The 20,783-nt window shown below is 43.0% G+C and overlaps 1 long non-coding RNA gene across 1 annotated transcript in view; it reads left to right on the top strand.

Annotated features, from left to right (window-relative positions):
* The first annotated feature begins 17,863 nt into the window (after positions 1–17,863).
* Positions 17,864–20,783, top strand: part of LOC134759159 (uncharacterized) — a 60,228-nt gene continuing 57,308 nt past the window's right edge. The window contains exons 1-2 of the long non-coding RNA XR_010135086.1: positions 17,864–17,952; positions 20,618–20,766. This is a non-coding gene — a long non-coding RNA (uncharacterized lncRNA). The remainder of the gene's footprint in view (positions 17,953–20,617; positions 20,767–20,783) is intronic.

Raw genomic sequence — 20,783 nt, 5'->3', positions numbered from 1 at the left:
TGAGACTTCACCCTTGCCTTGCATTGCCTTAAGTTCTGTTTATAATTTGGTATCTTATTGGCCACAAAGAGTCTATTCTGTTAGTCTTAAGATCTCTATTTTAACATTAATGCTGGGTAGTTGTTGCATCTAAGCTCCAAAAAGGAAGGAGTATAATAAAGCATGTTAGATCTCTCACCCAGTCATGGCCAGTAACTCAGCTTCTAAGGTTTCTATGGAGTCTCCTTGACTAAGAAGGGGTCCATTTACAGCTTCAACTAGACCAGTATGACTGGGGCAATCAATTTTTGTGGTATGGAATTTTTATCATGTAACAAGGACTCACATACTATTAAGGGCTGGCCTGTTCTTTGTTTCCAAAGATCAAAACAGTTCCTAGTCCTAGCAAAAACTAGTTTTTTTTTTTTTTAGACAGAGTATCACTCTATTGTCCAGGCTGGAGTGTAGTGGAGTGATCTCAGCTCACTGCAACCTCCATCTCCCGGGCTTAAGTGATTCTCCCACCTCAGCCTCTCGAGTAGCTGGGACAACAGGTGCCTGCCACCATGCTCGGCTAATTTTTGTATTTTTTTGTACAGACAGGGTTTTGCCATATTGCCCAGGCTGGTCTTGAACTCTTGAGCTCAAGTGATCCACCCACCTCAGCCTCCCAAAGTACTGGGATTACAGGTGTGAACCACTGTGCCTGGCCCACAAAAACTAGTTATTGATTTAATGATAATGTGTCTGTTGTTCATCCTTCACCTGTAGCAAAATTTCAGAGAAGGGAGCTGAGACCTTATTTAAGGATGGCATGCAAATTTTTGAAGTATTCCATGTTTTTTAGCCAGACTAGATATGTAACATGCTGTAGATAGATTCTATACCCTAGATAGATTCTATACCCTCCTCCCACCATGCCCATTAGAAAAAACGTTTCAGCCTACTAGACTGCTCTTCCTGCTCTGCCTGCCGAAACCCTAAGATGCATCTCACCTGCCTGTGCTCTGATTCAGGCTTCTGTGATCACTTCACCCACGGAGTGACCTCTTCTCTGAACCTTTGTTGCATTTTAATCATAGTTTTGTGGCATTTCATTTAGCCTGTCCTCTTCTGTACTATTGCTGTTTGTGTTTGTGTTCTAATAGATTATATCTGAAGAGGATCAGCATATGCCACACCAAAATATGCCTTTTTTATTTTTCTTTTAAGACGGAGTCTCACCCTGTTGCCCAAGGTGGAGTGCAGTGGCATGATCTTGGCTCACTGCAACCTCTGTCTCCAGGGTTCAAGCACTTCTCCTGTCTCAGCCTCCTGAGTAGCTGGGATTACAGGCATGTGCCACTACGCCCAGTTAATTTTTGTATTTTTAGGAGAGATGGGTTTTCACCAGGCTGGTCTCAAACTCCTGACTTCAAGTGATCTGCCCACCTTGGCCTCCCAAAGTGCTGGGATTATAGGCGTGAGCCACCGTGCCTGGCCCAAAAGTTATTTTGAGCTGAAGGCATTTGAATTCCTCAAATCCTTTATTTGCCAAAAATCAGAGCCTCCCCAAAGAACCCAACTGTCATAAATCCCTTCCCCAGGAGCAACACTGATTTTTTCTTCTCAGGGAAGAGAGAAGTCAGCATCACACCCCAATAGACATCCTCACAAGGCTATCATATCGCCTATCTATTCCCCTATGAATTTATCAATCTTTCAAAAAAAAGTCCTTTGTGTTTCCCTAGGTGCTTTTTCTCCCCATCTTCTAAGAAGTAAGTTGTTCTCCCAGAAGTGCCTCACTGCTCCCCGACATTCCCCATTCAGATGGCATATAAGCCCCTAATTCTGCTTCCTTCAGTCACATTTTTCTATGAACTCCCAGGTATGTATGTATGTGAATAAAAATCTGTCTTTTCTCTTGTTGATCTGTCTTTTGTCAGGTTAATTTGCAGGCCCCTAGGTACTGAACCTAAGAGAGTGAAGAAAAAATGTTTTCTCCTTGACGTAACTTCCTTGTTGGAGAAAGAGGAGGTAGTATATCTAGTATGTATGTTTGGACGGACAGACAGACCTGAGTGTTTTAAAATTCTTGCATTACCTGTCTCTACCAAAAAAAAAAAAAAAGAAAAAGAAAAAAAAGAAAAATATAGCCAGTCATGGTGGCACACACCTGTAGTCCTAGCTACTTGGGAGGCTGAGGCAGGAGGATCCCTCAAGCCCAGGAATTTGATGGTGCATGAGCCATATTGTGCTACTGCACTCCAGCCTGGGTGGCAGAGCAAGACCCTGTCTTTAAAAAAACACAAAATAATAAATAAATAAATACATTCTTGCATTGCCAATTTTCTTGGACAAATTACTCAGCCTGTCTGAATCGCCTTCACTTCCTCTACAAAATAGGGATAGTAACTTTACTTCTCAGGGTTGTCGCGGGAGTTAAATCAGATAGTGTATATAGGCCGGGCGTGGTGGCTCACACCTGTAATCCCAGAACTTTGGGAGGCTGCGTCGAGCGGATCACTTGAGGTCAGGAGTTCGAGACTAGCCTGGCCAACATGGTGAAACCCCATCTTTACTAAAAATACAAAAATTAGCTGGGTACGGTGACAGGCGCCAGTAATCCCAGCTACTTGGGAGGCTGAGGTGGGAGAATCGCTTGAACCTGGGAGGCAGAAGTTGCAGTGAGCCAAGATCGTACCACTGCACTCCAGCTTGGGCAACAGAGCGAGACTCTGTCTCAAAAACAAAAAGTTTTGGTTTTATCTCCTCTACTAGATCCCAAGTTTCTTGAATTTAGGGACTTTTCTATATGTGTGTATTTCCTACAGGGTATAAAGTAACTGATTAATAAATATTTGCTCAGTGAATGAATGATTCTTTTGCTATATTTTGCCCTGCATGTACTAAACTCATTAGCTAATTTATTTTGTGTTGGAGAAACCTGGCTTAGTTTTTATTTTTATTTTTTTTGAGACAGGGTCTCACTTTGTCACCCAGGCTGGAGTGCAGTGGTGCTATCATGACTCACTGCAGTCTCGACCTTCCCAGGCTCAGGTGATCCTCCCACCACAGCCTCCTGAGTAGCTGGTACGACAGCACCCGCCACCATGACTGGCTAATTTTTGTATTTTTAGTAGAGACGGGGTTTCACCATGTTGCCCAGGCTTGTCTCGAACTCCTGGGCTCAAGCGATCTACCCACCTGGGCCTCCCAAAGTGCTGGGATTACAGGCATGAGCCACTGTGCCCGGCCCTGGCTTAGTTGCTTAATAACTGCTCCTGACAGCAAGGGAGGCATAGCTACCTTTACTGAGGTAAAAATCTGCCCTTAACAGGAAATCATTAGTAGAGGCAGCAATGGAATTCGGGAGCACAGGCCAACAGTTACATACATTTAATCTCACTTTTTATGAATGTGAATTGCTAAGGGCATTGAATAGGATGGTGGAAAAAGCTCAAACTGCAGACCATTCCAGGCAGCGGCATTAGTGGGGACATGTTGGGCTCAGATCAGGAATTAGTGACAGAAAAGATACAAAAGGTTATCTAGCCTCTCCCCCTTCGGGCGCAACCACGGGGCTTCTGGGGGTTTCGTGCTTTTGATGTTTCAGAATAGGAATGGGATGAGAAAGAAGAGAACTTATAGGGTGAATTTGCATGAGAATAGGGAACTGGAGAGAAGAGTAATGTCAGAGAAATTTATACGTCCTCTAAAGGCCACTGGGGTGTGTGAGAAGTATTAAGCAGAAACAGAGAGAAGAACAAAGAGACGACCAAAATAATTGTCCATGTACTACATCCTTTTTTTTTCTGATCTAGAAAAATGACAGATTCCTCCTTAACAGTTGGCTGCCCGGAAAAACCTTTGATTTAATCCATCTCCCTTTTCTTCTAGAGTACTCGCTGAAAAGTATTTCTAAGTAATTGCAACACGCAACACACTCGTGTCGCTTATTAAGGGAGCACGCCATAGGGCAGGGGATAATCCTTACCTGGTCCATCCCCTCGGGGCACCAGAATCTGGACTCTCATTGTCAGTTAAGGTTTTCCTCTGACTATGGCTGTAACTATACCTGGAGGGGTTCATTAGCTTGCAACTTTACAGAGATAATAAAGGCATTAATTAAGAATGCCAAAACCCACACGTGCAAGGAGACCTAGATCCAATTTACTGTGCACTGAATGTAAGCACCATTTTCTATATAACAACTACAAATACCTTCCAGGGTGGTTCTGCTATTAATTTATAATCCGTCTCTGCTGGGGACTTGGCGAAACCTTTAGCCGTGTGTGCCCGAGGGAAGGGTCTTCGCTGTGTGTGTATTCTCCTCTTTTGTTAGTCAGGGCCTGTGTTTTGTCCACTGACCTTTTCAGAATGTCCCAGGCTGCTCTTACTCTGCACCAGTTCGTACTGGAATGGTGGCTTCATCCTATCAGGACCCTTTCTTTTTCTACTACGAATTGAGCATCTCATACTGCAGGCGTTCTTAGTCTGGGGAGATACCCGAGGTTTGTCGTCTTGTGCTAAGGAAATTAAAGATGCAGACACACACAAGGAGTGGGTTTAAGAGCAGAAGTGTAATAGTTGAAGGAAAGAAGAGAGAGCTTCCTCGTGCAGAGGAAGGGGACCCGAGAGGGTTTCTGGGTTTGGGGGTGAGATGCGGGTGGTTTTATAGAGGGGCTTGAGGAGGAGGTGTCTGATTTACGTAGAACGCAGTGGATTGGCTGGGCTAGTTGTTTCATTTACATAGGCGCGAGGTGGCTGGCCATCCCACCGTAATTTTATACTATGCAGATGGGGTCTTTACCTGGCCAGTGTGCCATGACACCTGCACACGTGGCAAAAAAAGGAAAGGGAAGAGGAAACCTCCATGTTGAGTATACCCCACTTTCAGGTATCCCTTTTCTATGGGCACAGCTGCCGGCATTTACCTATGCAAGCCTCCAGCTTGCTAATTTATGCTTGCAGCTTGAGTTTTTAGGCTGCTTTTTGTCAGAAAAGAAATAATTTGGGGGCTGCTTTTTTTTTTGAGATGGAGTCTCGCCCCGTCGCCCCAGGCTGGAGTGCAGTGGCACAATCTCAGCTTACTGCAACCTCTGCCTCTCTGGTTCAAGTGATTGTCCTGCCTCAGCCTCCCAAATAGTTGGGACTACAGGTGTGCACCACCACGCCTGGCTAATTTTTGTATTTTCGGTAGAGACGGGGTTTCGCCATGTTGGCCAGGCTGGTCTCAAATTTCTGACCTCAGGTGGTCTGTCTGCCTCAGCCTCCCGAAGTGCTGGGATTACAGGCGTGAGCCACTGTGTCTGGCCTGTAAATGTTTCTTATTAGACTTAAAGAGTTTGTTCGTCAGTCTTAGGGTCTGTGTTGACGTTAATGCTAGTCAGCTGGGCCTGAATTTCAAAAGGGAGGAGGCTATGATGAGGCACGTTGGACTCCCCCTTCCCATCAAGGCCTGAACTAGTTTTTCAGGTTAATTTTGGAATGCCCTTGGCCAAGAGAATGGGTCCATTCAGATAGTTGGAGGAGGTTTAGAATTTTATTTTTGGTTTATGGGGGAACCCAGCAAGGCCTGTGTGTTCAGATTCTTCTTGGACTCTCTGTAGCATTCCTTCCTCCCAGGTACAGGGCAGGACCCCTCTGGAATGTGGGTCTTATGACCCACAATCACACAAGGTAGGTCAAAAAATTTCTCTGTGGCCAGCTCCTTCATGAAAAGCGGGATAGAGTTAGAGTAATATTTCTAGGTTTTATGTCTCACTTTGGGGAAAACGAGATCTAGTTTCTACGACTTGCCTTGGGGAAGAAGAATTCTAGTTTCTATGATTTGCTTTGAAGGAGAAAGAAGGGTGGGAGACAGGAAAATGGCAGAAGGTCAGAAAGACCTTGAAACCATCCCAACAGGGTTGACAAGGATTGCATACTAGATTACGGACAGAAACACAGTCATAATTAAGCACTCACCAGGCTGTGCTCTGATTCACTTCCTTGTTGCTAAAAATCACGTAGCACTAGTTACTGACTGTTTGCATCCCTGTTGTCCCTATAGACAGGATCTCTGACATTAGGGTCATAAGACTAAGCATTGATTTGTATCTTCATTGTTTCTAGTTCCTATAGACTGGATCTCTGACATTAGAATCATAAGCCTTTTGTTTTAGGATCACTTAAGATGTTTTTAGACCTGGAATTCCAGCAACCAGTTTGGAGACCCCTACAGGGGAATGAGATGAGTGTGACGATACAACTTCTTCATTCCCCTGTCCCGCGACTTCACCCTGCACTCTTCCACCAGTCAATGATCTCTACGCTTCAGCTCACTCCAGAACTCTTGAAAACTCTACCTCCAAACTCCTCAGGAGGACAGATTTGAGGTTTCCTCCTGTCTCCTAGTTCTATGACCCTACTATTAAATCTCTTTCTCTGCTGCAATCTGGTGTCTTGGTGTATTGATTTGCTTTGTGTATTGGGCAACAAACCTATAATGGTTACAGCCTTGGTTCTGAGGCTGCTTCTGAGGCTTTCCAAACTTTTAATTCAAAGTACTCAGCATGCCAAAACACTATACTTTGTGGATATCCTTTTCTGAGCCCCAAAAAGATCTTTTGATCAGTGGTTGTTGAGAGAGTGTCTCTTTCACAGTGGGGCACAGAGTAAACGCCATATACTTGCTTATTTTGGCAGAAAGAGAAACTTCCAGTCTGAGTTGGACTTGAAGAAATTTTCCTTTAGGCAAATTCCTGGATACTGTTATAAATTGATTTAACTTTAACTGCAGTCACTTAAGAGTTCTTCTGTTTCATCATTTTATGCTCATAATTTTTATAATCTTATTATAGTTTTTGAAGAGGAAGGGGCATTTAAAAAGACCACGTGAAATAAAAAATTGGGGGGAATTATCCAGCTAATTCAGGACAAAAATCATGTGCATTGCAATATAAGGCAATGAATGTATAAGGTAATGCCCTCCCTTGTCTCCCAGGATAAGGATGTTCCTTTCCTCCAGCAATAGGAAGGATTCCTCTGAAATGATGTTTTTATGACGTGTTCTAGGGGAGAAGGGCAAGAGGAAGGTGAGAGGAGGCTTCTTGCTTCTGCTGTTTTCTCCAGTGCCAACGTGTCATATTTTGGGGCAGCATGTTCTGAACTCCATCACCAGACTCGCAGTTTTTCTGAACACTTTGTATTTATGTTTAAATTATTTGAGATACAGCACTTTCTGAATCTATGAATGATGTGGTCACTGAAATTCTACCCCAAGTCACAAGTAGCCATTCATGTAATGTTAAGGCCAATGGGGTTTTTATTTCTCCTTATTGGCTTCCTGACTCATCTGTGCTCTTCACAGCCTAATTACATTTGGTGATTTTGGAAAGGCTTGATTAAAATGACACCCTGCACTTACAATTTTCGTACCTCCAAATATGGTTAATGAATAACAATATGCCCTTTAAATAGTCAATTTCATTAGATTATAAGCATCCAAGCTAGTATTAAGTTAGGCTAATATGTCTTCCTCAAACAATATTTTGTAGTTCAAAATAAAATAATGGAGAGAGTACTTTACAGTATGAAAGACTTTGTAAGGACTAAAATATAAGATTTTCCCTCTTTTGGCCGGGCGCGGTGGCTCACGCCTGTAATCCCAGCACTTTGGGAGGCCGAGTTGGGAGGATCACCTGAGGTCAGGAATTCGAGACCAGCGTGACCAACATGGAGAAACCCCGTCTCTACTAAAAATCCAAAAAATAATTAACCAGGCCATGGTGGCGCATGCCTGTAATCCCAGCTACTCGGGAGGCTGAAGCAGGAGAATTGCTTGACTCTGGGAGGCAGAGGTTGTGGTGAGCCGAGATCGCACCATTGCACTCCAGCCTGGGCAACAAGAGCAAAACTCTGTCTCAAAAAAAAAAAAAAGAGATTTTCTGGGGGTTGATTTTGGAAACACCCAGCACTGAATTTGGGCATAACAAGCATTTCCTCCTGGGTAATTTGAGGAATTCCCTGTAATCTAGATTGTTGTCTTCAATATCAAGTCGTTAGATTGTTCTTTAGCTCTCAGCCTTACCTTAAGCAACCATTAACCAGCAAATATTTAATGTGCCAACTGTAATCCCAGTACTTTGGGAGGCCAAGGTGGGTGGATCACTTGAGGTCAGGAGTTCGAGATCAGGCTGGCCAATGCGGTGAAACCCCATCTCTACCAAAAATACAAAAATAAGCTAGGCATGGTGGTGGGAGCCTGTAATCCCAGCTACTCAGGAGTCTGAGGCCGGATAATTGCTTGAGCCAGGGAGATGGAGGTTGCAGTGAGCTGAGATCATGCCACTACACTCCAGCCTGGGTGACAAAAAAAAAAAAAAAAAAAAAAGTAAACTATTTAGTGAGTGATTTTTCAAAAAAGTATTTGTAACTTGATAAACATTGATAAACATTTTTAACCTGCAAAAGATGAATTTGAAACTAGTGAGAATTTGCATTCCCTAATTGTTGCCTCCCCTACCCATTCTTTCTCATTTTCCGAATCTTACCACTTCCTAACACACATGTTACAAAAGATGTACTGGGCGTGGCGGCTCACGCCTGTAATCCCAGCACTTTGGGAGGCCGAGAGGGTGGATCACGAGGTCAGGAGCTCAAGACCAGCCAATATGGTGAAAGCTTGTCTTTACTAAAACTACAAAAGTTAGCCAGACTTGGGGCCGGGTGTAGTGGCTTATGCCTGTAATCCCAGCACTTTGGGAGGCCGAGGCAGGCAGATCATGAGGTCAGGAGTTAGAGACCAGCCTGGCCAACATAATGAAACCCTGTCTCTACTGAAAACAATACAAAAAATTAGCTGGGCGTGGTGGCAGGCACCTGTAATCCCAGCTACTCAGGAGGCTGAGGCAGGAGAATCGCTTGAACCCGGGAGGTGGCGGTTGCAGTGAGCGGAGATTGCGCCAGTGCCCTCCAGCCTGGGTGACAGTGCAAGACTCCTTCTCAAAAAAAAAAAGCAGAAAAAAAATTAGCCAGATATGGTAGCCAGCTATTCAGGAGGCTGAGGCAGGAGAATTGCTTGAACCTGGGTGGCAGAGGTTGCAGTGAGCCGAGATTGTGCCAATGCACTCCAGCCTGGGCAACAGAGTGAGACTCCGTCTCAAACACACACACACACAAACAAACAAAGATGTAATGAAATATAGGACTTAGTCCCTGAACTTTCATTCTGAGCTAAGTCCCATACTTCATTGATTCCAAGACTTACTCCCTCCCACCCCTTCTCCTATTTGAACTTCTCTGAAATCAAGATACATAGTTACAGTTGATGGCATCTTACAATTCTGTTGGCCAGGTCATAGTTGTGATATGGTTACAGGAATCTGGTCATAGCTATTTATATTGTTGTCACTTTAATTGCGTTATATGCATTTAATTGCCATTTACAGTATCTTCACAATATCACAGCATGATTTGGCATTGAAACAAAAAGCTATTGTATTTGTAGAAATGCATGGAAAAAATCCAGTGTGAGATGTAATGAAAATGTTTGATTAAATAAATCTATAATTCCTCTTTTCATAAGTATAGAAAGATTCTAAGCAGTAAGAAAGCATTGTGTCAGAGTTGAACTGGCATCATTTTTGTTTTTTTAGTGGTATATAATGGAGTATCTAAAAATCAGTGGCATCTTAGATTCAATGAAATATGGTAGTATTTGCATTGGATTGGAAAGTTGAATCTCATGTCCTTGGTAAAGTTCTTGCTGTGATGTGCTTAATGTCTTCCTAGCATCTAAGATCACATTTAAAGGAAATTATCTGCAATCTGTTTATTACACACTTTGTCCAAGTTCAGACTGCAGTTCTTCAATCATACTTTACTTCAAAGTATCACAGGGGGAATTGAAAATCTGGTGAACATGTTGCAATGACAGGAAGTATTAAAACCATAAAGGTGCAGGCGGATTTGAGATTATAGGAACACCATAGCTAAATACGGTCCATACTGCAGTGTCTTCTCAAAAAAGAAGTCTCTTATGGCTTCATAAGGAACTGTTTAGAGACTTAAAAATAAAATTTGGACCTCTCACTTACTGATCGGATGCACATTTGTTGAAAAACTACTATATGGAGGACTCAATGTTCATTCATACCTAATATTTAGTGAGCCTGCTCTGTGCTAGGTATTGTGCTGGGTTCTAAGTATAAATAGTAAAAGGTTAGCCACAGTCTTCCTGGACCTTATTTTCTATTGGGGAAGACAGGTCAATGTCAGCAGAAGATATTTCTAAGTTTTATCGATTCTGTAGTCCATTTGTGCTGCTGCAACAAAATACAGCACAGACTGGGTAATTTATAAACAACAGAAGTTTGTGTCTCACAGTTCTGGAGGCTGGGAAGTCCAAGATCAAAGCGCCAGCAAGACTAGTGTCTGGTGAGGGCTGCTCTTTGCTTCCAATATGGTGCCTTGTTTCTGCATCCTCCAGAGGGGATGAACACTGTCCTTACATGGCAGAAAGGACTGAAGGGCAAGAGGTTGCTCCCTTTAACCTCAACCCCTTTTCTAAGGATGCTAATACCATTCATGAGGGAGAGCCCTCAAGACTTAATCACGTTGCAAAGACCACACCTCTTAGATGCACTGGGAATTAAGTTTCAGCATAAATTTTGGAGGGAACATCATCATCCAAACCATAGCATAAATATTTCACTCTAATGAGTCTGAAAGCCTTCTTTGACCACTGTCCTGTACAGTCAACCCTGAATGAGGAGACTCAGTCAAGGTCCTGGCAGGAAACACATGACACATCCGAACTGGGTATTTTGCAGAGTTTTAATTAAAGGGACTATTTACGAAGCTGCGGGCAGGACGTAGGAAAACCACAAGGATCATTTAGTACCTAGGGAGCCAATAATAGACATGGCTAGTGGAGTACGGTGGGTTGGAATTGGGGTGAGGGAGTGGGATCCCCTCTGTTAGGCCTGAAGAGAACCTGAAGCCTCAGTAGAAAAAGAGGAAAAAATCATGGAAACCAAGGAAAGAAAGTTTTTCTTTCTTTTCTTTCTGTTTCTTTTTTTAATTTTAATTTTAATTTTAATTTTAATTTTAATTTTATTTGAGGTAGGGTCTTGCTCTGTTTTCCAGGCTGGGGTGCAGTGGTGCAATCACAGCTCACTGCAGCTTCAACCTCTGGGGCTCAAGCAATCCTCCCTCCTCAGCCTCTCAAGTAGCTAGAACTACAGGCATGGTCCAACATGCCTGGCTAATTTTAGAATATTTTATACCGACAGAATCTTGCTGTATTGCCAGGGCTGATCTTGAACTCCTGGGCTCAAACAATCCTCTAGCTTCAGCCTCCCAAAGTGCTGGAATTACCGGCATGAGCTACTGCACCTGGCAAAAAAATTTTTCAAGTGTTTAGAGCACTTTGATGTGGTTGAGAAAGAGAGCTCTGGATTCAAATGGGCCAAGGTTTTGGGGTTTCAATTTTAGTTCTTCTACTTATTAGTCCGTTGAGACTACTGACTCTCCCCAGTATCTATTTTCATCTTTTTCCTTTTAGTAAAATCACATCCTGGAGTTTTTGCTGACCACATAGTTCCTCAGCTACAGACTACCCTGCCCAGCTAACTCTGGACATGTGACCACATTTGGACCAGTGGGGTGTGGGCAGAGGTAACTTGTGCAATTTCTGGGTCATCTTGTTAATTCTCCCCACCATTGTTTTTGGAGACAGGATCCTGCTGTGTCACTCAAGGTGGGGTGCAACAGTATGATCATAGCTCTCTGCAGCCTCAATCTCCTGGGCTCAAGCGATCCTTCTGCCTCAGCCTCCCAAGTAGTTAGGACTACAGGTATGTGCTACCATGCCTGGCTAATATTTTTGTAGAGATGGGGGTCTTGCTGTGTTTCCCAGGCTGGTCTCAAACTCCTGGCCTGAAGTGATCCTCCTGCCTTAGCCTCCCAAAATATGGGGATTACAGGTGTGAGCCACTGCTCCTGGCCTAATTCCTGCTTCTAGTTCTCTCTTGCCCTTTCTGCTGGCGGGACAGTGGGATTAATTGGAGCCTGTTTGGAAGCCACGTGTTGAGGAAAGCAGATCCACCTCTCACGCTTCTGGGCTATATGAGAAATAAACCTCTATCTTATTTAAACCACTGTACACATGGGCTTTTTGTTATAGCAGGTTAGCTGACCCTTTATCTAATACATTGTATTACCTTGGATAAATTATACAATGTTGCTAAGGCTTAGCTTCCTCTCTGTCTCTCTCTCTCTCTCTCTCTCTCTTTTTTTTTTTGAGTCAGGATCTCACCCTGTTGCCCAGGCTGGAGAGCAATAGCATGATCACAGCTCACTGCAGCTTTAATCTCCTGAGCTCAAATGATCCTCTTGTCTCAGCCTCCCGAGTATCTGGGACTACAGGCACACACCACCATACCCGGCTGATTTTTAGATTTGTAAAATAGAGACAGTGTCTCCCTATGTTGCCCAGGATGGTCTTGAACTCCTGGTCTCAAGTGATCCTCCACCTCGGCCTCCCAAAGTGCTGAGATTACAGGCATGAGCCACTGTGCCCAGCCCTTACTTTCTCATTTCTAAAAACACAGGCAGAAAAAGACTTCCTTAGTAGATTATTGTAAAGTTGAAAGGAGCCAACGTGTATAAAGCTCTTAACACCATTCTTGGCTTTCAGAAAATAATAAATGTTAGTAATGCTTATTTTCCCTTATTACCACATTTTCTCTATACTATATATATATTTGTGTATATATATGTGTGTGTATATATATAAATATATAATATATATATATAAAATATATATGTATATAAAATAGTCTGTCCTATGGTTCAACTTTGGCTTATTTAACCATTCCCCTTTTGTTGGACATCTAGGCAGAATTCATTCTTTCACTGCTATAAAAAAAAAGTTACAAAGAGGGGGCCGGGTGCTGTGGCTCATGCCTGTAATCTCAGCACCTTGGGAGGCCGAGGCGGGTGCATCACAAGGTCAAGAGATTGAGACCATCCTGGCCAATATGGGGAAACCTCATCTCTACTAAAAATACAAAAATTAGCCGGGTGTGATGGCAGGCGCCTTTAATCCCAGCTACTCAGGAGGCTGAAGCAGGAGAATCGCTTGAACCTGGGAGGTGGAGGTTGCGGTGAGTCAAGATCATGCCGCTGCACTCCAGCCTGGCAACAGAGTGAGACTCTGTTTCAAAAAAAAAAAAGTTACAAAGAACATTTTTGTGCTTAAACAATTTATCAATATTATATATCTTTAGGCTATAGTCCCAGAAATAGAACGATTAGGTCAAAGGGTATGTTCTTGATTTTGTATGTATGTGTCCTATTGTAAAATACAGTTTTCTGCATTTAACGTTTTGTTTATTTAATTATGGTAAAACCTATGAAATATTATTAGTTAATTTATTACATATGTTTCTTAAATGTTTAATAAAATGTTTAACTTAATGTTTTAAGAAAGGTTGAACTAGTTCTCCAATTATGAAATATTTTCTTTTCCTTTTTGAGACAGGGTCTTGCTCTGTCCTTCAGGCTGGAGTACAGTGGCGTGATCATAGCACACTGCAGCCTTGGCCTACAAGGTGCGAGTGATCCTCCTGCCTCAGTCTCCCACATAGCTGGGATCACAGATGCGTGCCACCAGGCCTGGCTAAGTTTTTGCATTTTTTGTAGAGATGGAGTCTCACTATGTTGTCCATAATGTCCAGGGAGTCTCAGACTCCCTGGGCTCAAGCAATCCTCCTGCCTTGGCCTACCAAAGTGCTGGGATTACAGCCATGAGCCACCACACCCAGTCTGGGATCTTTCCTATTCTCCAAGTTTATTTTCTTTTTTCATACAGAGTCATAAACCAGAGACAGGATTCAAGCTGTTGCTTAGATCACGATTTACCGGGTGCCATCAGTTTTGTTCTGGGTATCCTCCTTAGGAAGAGTCTGGAATTTCTGAATTTTGTTTCCTAAACTCAGATTTCTAGACATTTCTCTACATTTTGAATGGAATTTCCCAAAACTGATCTCTACATGCACATCTGTTATCCACTTGCATATTAGTTAAATTTATATAGATGCTTGGGTAAAGATATCAGGAAGAAAGCAACAGTTATACAATTAATTAATTTCTTGCACATCAGAATAGAATTTCTAGTTGGTAATGCCTAACCAACCCCTTAAGTTTATACATCCAGGTACCTTCTCAATGCTTCAAACTCAACCTACTCCAGACTCAAGAGCACTGAAAGGAGAGCAAACGTGCCAGTCTGATATCTTTAGCTGAATGGCTTTAAGCAAGACACATTACATCTCTGTGGCTCATTTTAAAAAAAAAACAACAACAACAACAACAACAACAAAACCCTAGATGAAATCCATGGTTCTTATACTCTTTCAGCAGCAGAAACTTTTTTCCCCATACAAACTACATATAAAAATGATAAAACAAGATTAGTCATTTAATTGGAGATAAAACATTTTCTATAATTTTAGTTCTGTGTTCTTTAATTACCATCATCATTAAAAATCATTTTGGACGGCCGGGCATGGTGGCTCGATGCCTGTAATCTCAGCACTTTGGGAGGCCAAGGTGGGCAAATCACCTGAGGTCGGGAGTTCGAGACCAGCCTGACCAACATGGAATAACCCTGTCTCTACTAAAAATACAAAATTAGCTGGGCATGGTGGCGCATGCCTGTAATCCCAGCTACTCAGGACGCTGAGGCAGGAGAATCGCTTGAACCTGGGAGGCAGAGGTTGCAGTGAGCCGAGATTGTGCCATTGCACTCCAGCCTGGGCAACAAGAGTGAAACTCTGTCTCAAAAAAAAAAAAAAAAAAAAAAAAAAAAAATCATTTTGGACAATATACGTTTTTGCAGCCCTCAGATGTTCTGGTGTCGTTCTGTTTTCTTACAGCTGCTAAATGGACATTTGATTATTGAGTCCTCTGCCCTAGGACTCTGCTCCAGGGAAGAACTGAGATGACAAATCTTTAGAGAGCCATCTCTTTCTGGAACCATGTGGCTCTCAGCTCCTGTTTGTTGATGAAGACAATTGGGAGTGCTGGATTAAACACCACCCTCCCATTCAGGGGGTGTACACACAGAGAGATGTGGCTTTTTGCTCCCACGGTAGCCACGCTCTAAGCTGCCTTGTGGGGTAATTGGCTTGGTGGTGAGTTTAGGAGTGTAAAATGATTTGCTTAATGGTTACTGTTGAGAGAGCACAAAGGATGGTGAAGGAAATGTAACTTACATTAAATTTTTTGTTAGTTCTTTGTCAGATATGTATATCGTAAATATTCTGTCCTAATGTTTGTCTTGCCTTTTCGTTTTCTTTTCTTCTTTTTGAGACAGGTCTGTTGCCCAGCCTGGAGTGCAGTCATGTGATCACGACTTACTGCAGCCTTGACCTCCTGGGCTCAATCAATCCTCCTGCCTCAGCCTCCCAAGTAGCTGAGACCACAGGCCCACACCACCACTCCTGGTTAATTTTTAAATTTTTTGTAGAGATGAGGTCTTGCTATGTTGCCCAGACTGGTCTCAAACTCCAGGGCTCAAGCAATCCTCCCACCTGGGCCTCTCAAAGTGCTGGGATTACAGATGTGAGCCACTACATCTGGCCTTCATTTTCTTAATGGTGTCTTTTGCTGAGCAGAAGTTTCAATGCTGATGAAGCCATTTTAACCTTTTTTTCTCCTTTTATGGCAACTGCTTTCTCTGACCCACATAAGAAATGTTGGCCTTCTCCAAAGTCATCAGAACATTCTCCCATGTTTTCTTCAAGAAGGTTTGCAGAATGATCTTTGATGTTTAGGTCTATGATTCACCTCAAATCAATTTTTGTGTGTGTTTTGTGATCTGAGTAGAGGTTTATTTTTAAAGATATAAGTAGTTAGTTGTTACAGAACCTTTTATTGATACATGTATCTCTATTAAATTGTTTTTGCACCTTGGCTAAAAATCAGCTATACAGTGTGTCTACTTTTGAACTTAATACATTCTCTTAAATACCACTGTAGTAAAGTAATATAATTTTCCCAACAGTATTCTCCTTTTTCAAAATTGTTTTAGATTTTCTAAATTCTTTGTATTTGTATCTAAATTTTAGAATCATCTTACCAGTTTCTACAAAAATGCCTTCTGAGATTTTGATGGAGATTGCATTGAATCAACAGATCAATTTGTGAAGCACTGGCAATATGATAACAGTATTGAATCTTCTTTTTTTTTCTCATTTGTATCTGATGAAATTACTGACCTTCAGTATTGAGTCTTCTAATCCATGAATATGGTATATTTATTGAGCTATTCTTTAGTTTTAGTTTCTTTCTTTTTTCTTTTTTTTGTTTTTTTTTTTTTGAGACAGGGTCTCACTCTGTCACCCAGGCTGGAGCGCAGACGCATCATTATGGTTCACTGCAGCCTCAGTCTCCTGGGCTTAAGCTATCCTCCTGCCTCAGCCTCCTGAGTGGCTGCAACTACCTGCTTGAGCTCGGTTATGTATATACCACTTCCATTTGATAATGAATGCTGCTGTGCACGCCCCACTGTGTGGCTAGATGGGTTAGAAGGCACCCAGTTTATGTATGACAGGCAGTTCAGGTCGCATGATGACTTGATGACCCATAATCAAACATTCAGTTTCCACCAAAGCCCAGTAATAGGCCAAGAGCTGTCTCTAAAAATGAGGATAGTTATCTGCAGAAGATGGCAGGGCCTTGCTCCAAAATCCTAGAGGCCTTCACTGTGATTCATCTATGGGGGCCTGCCAAAGGCTCTAAACAGCATCCCTATCTGCTATGTGACAAATCACTCAAAAATTTAGCAGTTTAAAACAACTTTTTATTTTACCTTTTTTTTTTTTTTTTGAGACAGGGTCTCACTCAGTCACCCAGCCTGAGTGCAATCACTGCTCACTGCACCCTCGAACTCCTGAGCTCAAATAATCCTCCCACTTCAGCATCCTGAGGAGCTAGGACTGCAGGCAGGCACCACCATGCCCAACTAGAGATGGAGTCTCACCATGTTGCCCAGGCTGGTCTCGAACTCCTGGACTCAAGTGATCCTCCCACCTTCGCCTCCCAAAGTGCTGGGATTACAGGCATGAGCCATCACATTTGGCCTTGTTTTCTTTTCTTTTTTTTTTTTTTTTTTGAGATGGAGTTTTACTCTTATTGCCCAGGCTGGAGTGCAATGGTGCAATATCAGCTCACTGCAACCTCCACCTCCTGGGTTCAAGCCATTCTCCTGCCTCAGCCTCCCAAGTAGCTGGGATTACAGGTATGCACCATCATGCCTGGCTAATTTTGTATTTTTAGTAGAGACAGTGTTTCACCATGTTGGTCAGACTGGTCTCGAAATCCTGACCTCAAATGATCCACTTGTCTTGGCCTCCCAAAGTGCTGGGATTACAGGCATGGGCCACCATGCCTGGCCAATTTTACTTTTTAATCTCACTGTAATTGTGGGCCAGGGATTCAGGAGTGGCTTAGATGAGTGGCTCTTGCTCAGGATCTCTCATGTGACTGTACTCAGGATGTTGGTTAGGGCTGCAGTCATCTGAATGCTTAGCTGGGGCTGGGGGTCTGCTTCCAAGATGGCTCACTAGGGTGGTTTCTGGCAGGGCCTCCATTCCTTGCTGGGTGTTGGCAGGAAGCCTCTCTTCCTCACCATGCAGCTTGCGCTCTCATGTGGGCTAACTTCCCCCAGAGCAAGCAATCTCAGAGAGAGGGAGGAGGGAGCTGCAGCGCATTTTATGATCTGCCTTCCAGAGTCACACCCATCACTTTCACTTTATTCTGTGCATTAGAAGCCAAAAGCTAAATCCAGCCCACACCCAAGGGGAGGGAAGTGAGGCTCCACCTCTTAAAGGGAGGATTCTCAAAAATGTGTGAATATATTTAAAAATCACCGCAGCTTTTTAATATTGTCCCAACAAGGCTGTGCAAGAAACAATCAGGAAAGCTCAGCAGCATAAAACTGTAAGTGTTTATAGTTCATGCATCTGAGAGTTGCCTGGGCAGCTCCCCTGACCTTAGCAGGGGTCGTTCATACCTTTGAGGATGGCTTTATTTAAGCAAGGACAACCTGCTTACATCAGGTGGGATAACTTCTGATACAGATTTAATTTTGGTTTGAGGTTTATGTCACCAGTATAATTACTATTTTAAATAATATATTACTGGAAACACATGAGCAAACTTGTTTCTAGACATGCTAAAAATGTATTGAAAGCCCCATTTCATTCAGAATGAAATAATAATTTCACATGTGACTTGTAAAATCAATTGCCTCCATATTTACAATTTACCTTTGAGGTGATGATACTGGTGTTGTTATGTTTGTTGTTTTATGTGATTAACTTACAAATATCATCCAATTTTCTTTTCCACTCTGTTTTACAAATAATCTGAATATATTCATTGACGTATATATATATTTATTTTGTTTTTTAGAAGGAGTCTTGCTCTGTTGTCCAGGTTGGAGTGCAGTGGTACGATCTCGGCTCACTGCAACCTCCGCCTCCTGGGTTTAAGTGATCCTCCTGCCTCAGTCCCCCTGGTAGCTGGGGTTACAGGCATGTGCCACCGTGCCTGGCTAATTTTTGTATTTTTAGTAGAGACCGGGTTTTGCCGTTTTGGCCAGGCTGGTCTTGAACTCCTGACCTCAGGTGATCCACCCACCTCATTCTCCCAAAGTGCTATGGCTTAATAAATAAAATATTCTTTTTTTGAAGTAGGAATAATATTGTTTTTGTATTGCATTCAATTTTTTTATGTATGCCTGTTTCATTTCATCAGTTTTAATCTTTGTGTTTTCATCTACAGTTTTAAAAATAGTTACAAAAATGCATTTTCTGGTATATTTGTATGTATATTTAAAATTTACTGAGTTATCAGAAGAATGGTTTTGTTTTTCTAAATTGTCTGGCTTCATTACAGTAAGCATGAAAGATTTACATTTTATTCAATTTAAAAATGCTGAGAAAATGCTATGTTGCTTTGTTTTTTTAATTAACAGTTGAATCAAATTTGACATGCAAAATATCACACCTATATTTGAAGAATTACCGTACATCACTATTTTTCCCTTTTTCCCTCCCTTCCTTCCTTTCCTTTTTTTTTGAGGCAGAGTCTTGCTCTCTGTTGCCCAGGCTGGAGTGCAGTGGCACGATTTCGGCTCACTGCAACCTCCACCTCCCGGGTTCAAGCAGTTCTCTGCCTCAGCCTCTCAAGTAGCTGGAATTACAGGCACCTGCCAACATGCCCGGCTAATTTTTGTATTTTGAGTAGAGACGGGGTTTCACCATTTTGGCCAGGCTGGTCCTGAACTCCTGACCTTGTGATCCACCCGCCTCGGCCTCCCAGAGTGCTGGGATTACAGGCGTGAGCCACCGCGTCCGGCTCTTCTTTCTTTTCTCTCTTTCTTTCTCTTTCTTTTTTTTTTCTCTTTCTCTGTTCTCTGTCTCTCTCTCTCTCTCTCTCTCTCTCTCTCTCTCTCTCTCTCTCTCTTTCTTGACAGAGCCTTGCTCTGTCACCCAGGCTGGAGTACAGTGGTGCAATCATAACTAACTATAACCTTGAACTCCTGGGCTCAAGGGATGCTCCCACCTTAGCCTCCCAAGTAGCTGGGACCATAGGCATGCACCACCACACCTGGCTAATTTTTTAATTTTTAGTAGAGATGAGGTCTTGCTATGTTGCCCAGGATGGTTTTGAACTCCTGGGCTCAAGTGATGCTCCCACTTGACCTCCCAAAGTTTTGCGATTATAGTTATGAGCCACTGCACCCAGCTGATCTAATACTCTTTTCTTTTCTTTTTTGAGACAGAGTCTCGCTCTGTCGCCCAAGCTGGAGTGCAGTGGCGCAATCTCGGCTCACTGCAAGCTCCGCCTCCCGGGTTCACGCCATTCTTCTGCCTCAGCCTCCCGAGTAGCTGGGACTACAGGCGCCCACCACCACGCCTGGCTAATTTTTTGTATTTTTTTTTTAGTAGACACAGGGTTTCACCGTGTTGGCCAGGATGGTCTCGATCTCCTGACCTCATGATCTGCCCGCCTCAGCCTCCCAAAGTGCTGGGATTAGAGGCATGAGCCACTGCGCCCGGCTGATCTAATACTCTTTAATCCCGTGTAAGTGACACATGAGATATCCTGCAGCTGTACAATCAGATCACTCATGTTAAAAAGGGAGTTCTCAGCCAGGCACGGTGGCTCACGCCTGTAATCCCAGTACTTTGGGAGGCTGAGGCGGGCAGATCACCTGAGGTCAGGAGTTCGAGACCAGCCTGTCCAACATGGTGAAACCCCGTCTGTACTAAAAATACAAAAATTAGCCGGGCATGGTGGCAGGTGCCTGTGATTCCAGCTACTCTGGAGGCTGAGGCAGGAGCATGGCTTGAACCTGGGAGGTGGAAGTTGCAGTGAGCTGAGATCACACCACTGCACTCCAGCGTGAGTGATACAGTGAGACTCCATCTCAAACAAACAACAACAACAAAATAAATAAATATAAAGGGAGTTTTTTCCAGGGGAGGGGGCAGTGATGGGCTATTCTTCAGAAGCAGGAACTTCCTTCATATCTTAAAGCTCATGAATGAACAAGGGGATCATAAAGCATCAGAAATTGAAGCTTCTTATTTTGCAGATGAGAAAACTGGGTCTGAGAATCCAGAAATCCTGAGTGAGTAAAGGGAAAATTTTCACTTCTTCCTGTGGAAGCCTGTCACCCCCCAACTCCATCCTAGGCTGAGGAAGTCTGCGTTCTTCTCTCACGGAGCTGGAGAACCTTTCAAGGTCAGAAAGGAAATAGT

Source organism: Gorilla gorilla, chromosome 8 (assembly GCF_029281585.2).
Source record: "Gorilla gorilla gorilla isolate KB3781 chromosome 8, NHGRI_mGorGor1-v2.1_pri, whole genome shotgun sequence".
Taxonomy (NCBI): Eukaryota; Metazoa; Chordata; class Mammalia; order Primates; family Hominidae; genus Gorilla; species Gorilla gorilla.
This window is presented reverse-complemented; position numbering and strand designations above follow the sequence as displayed.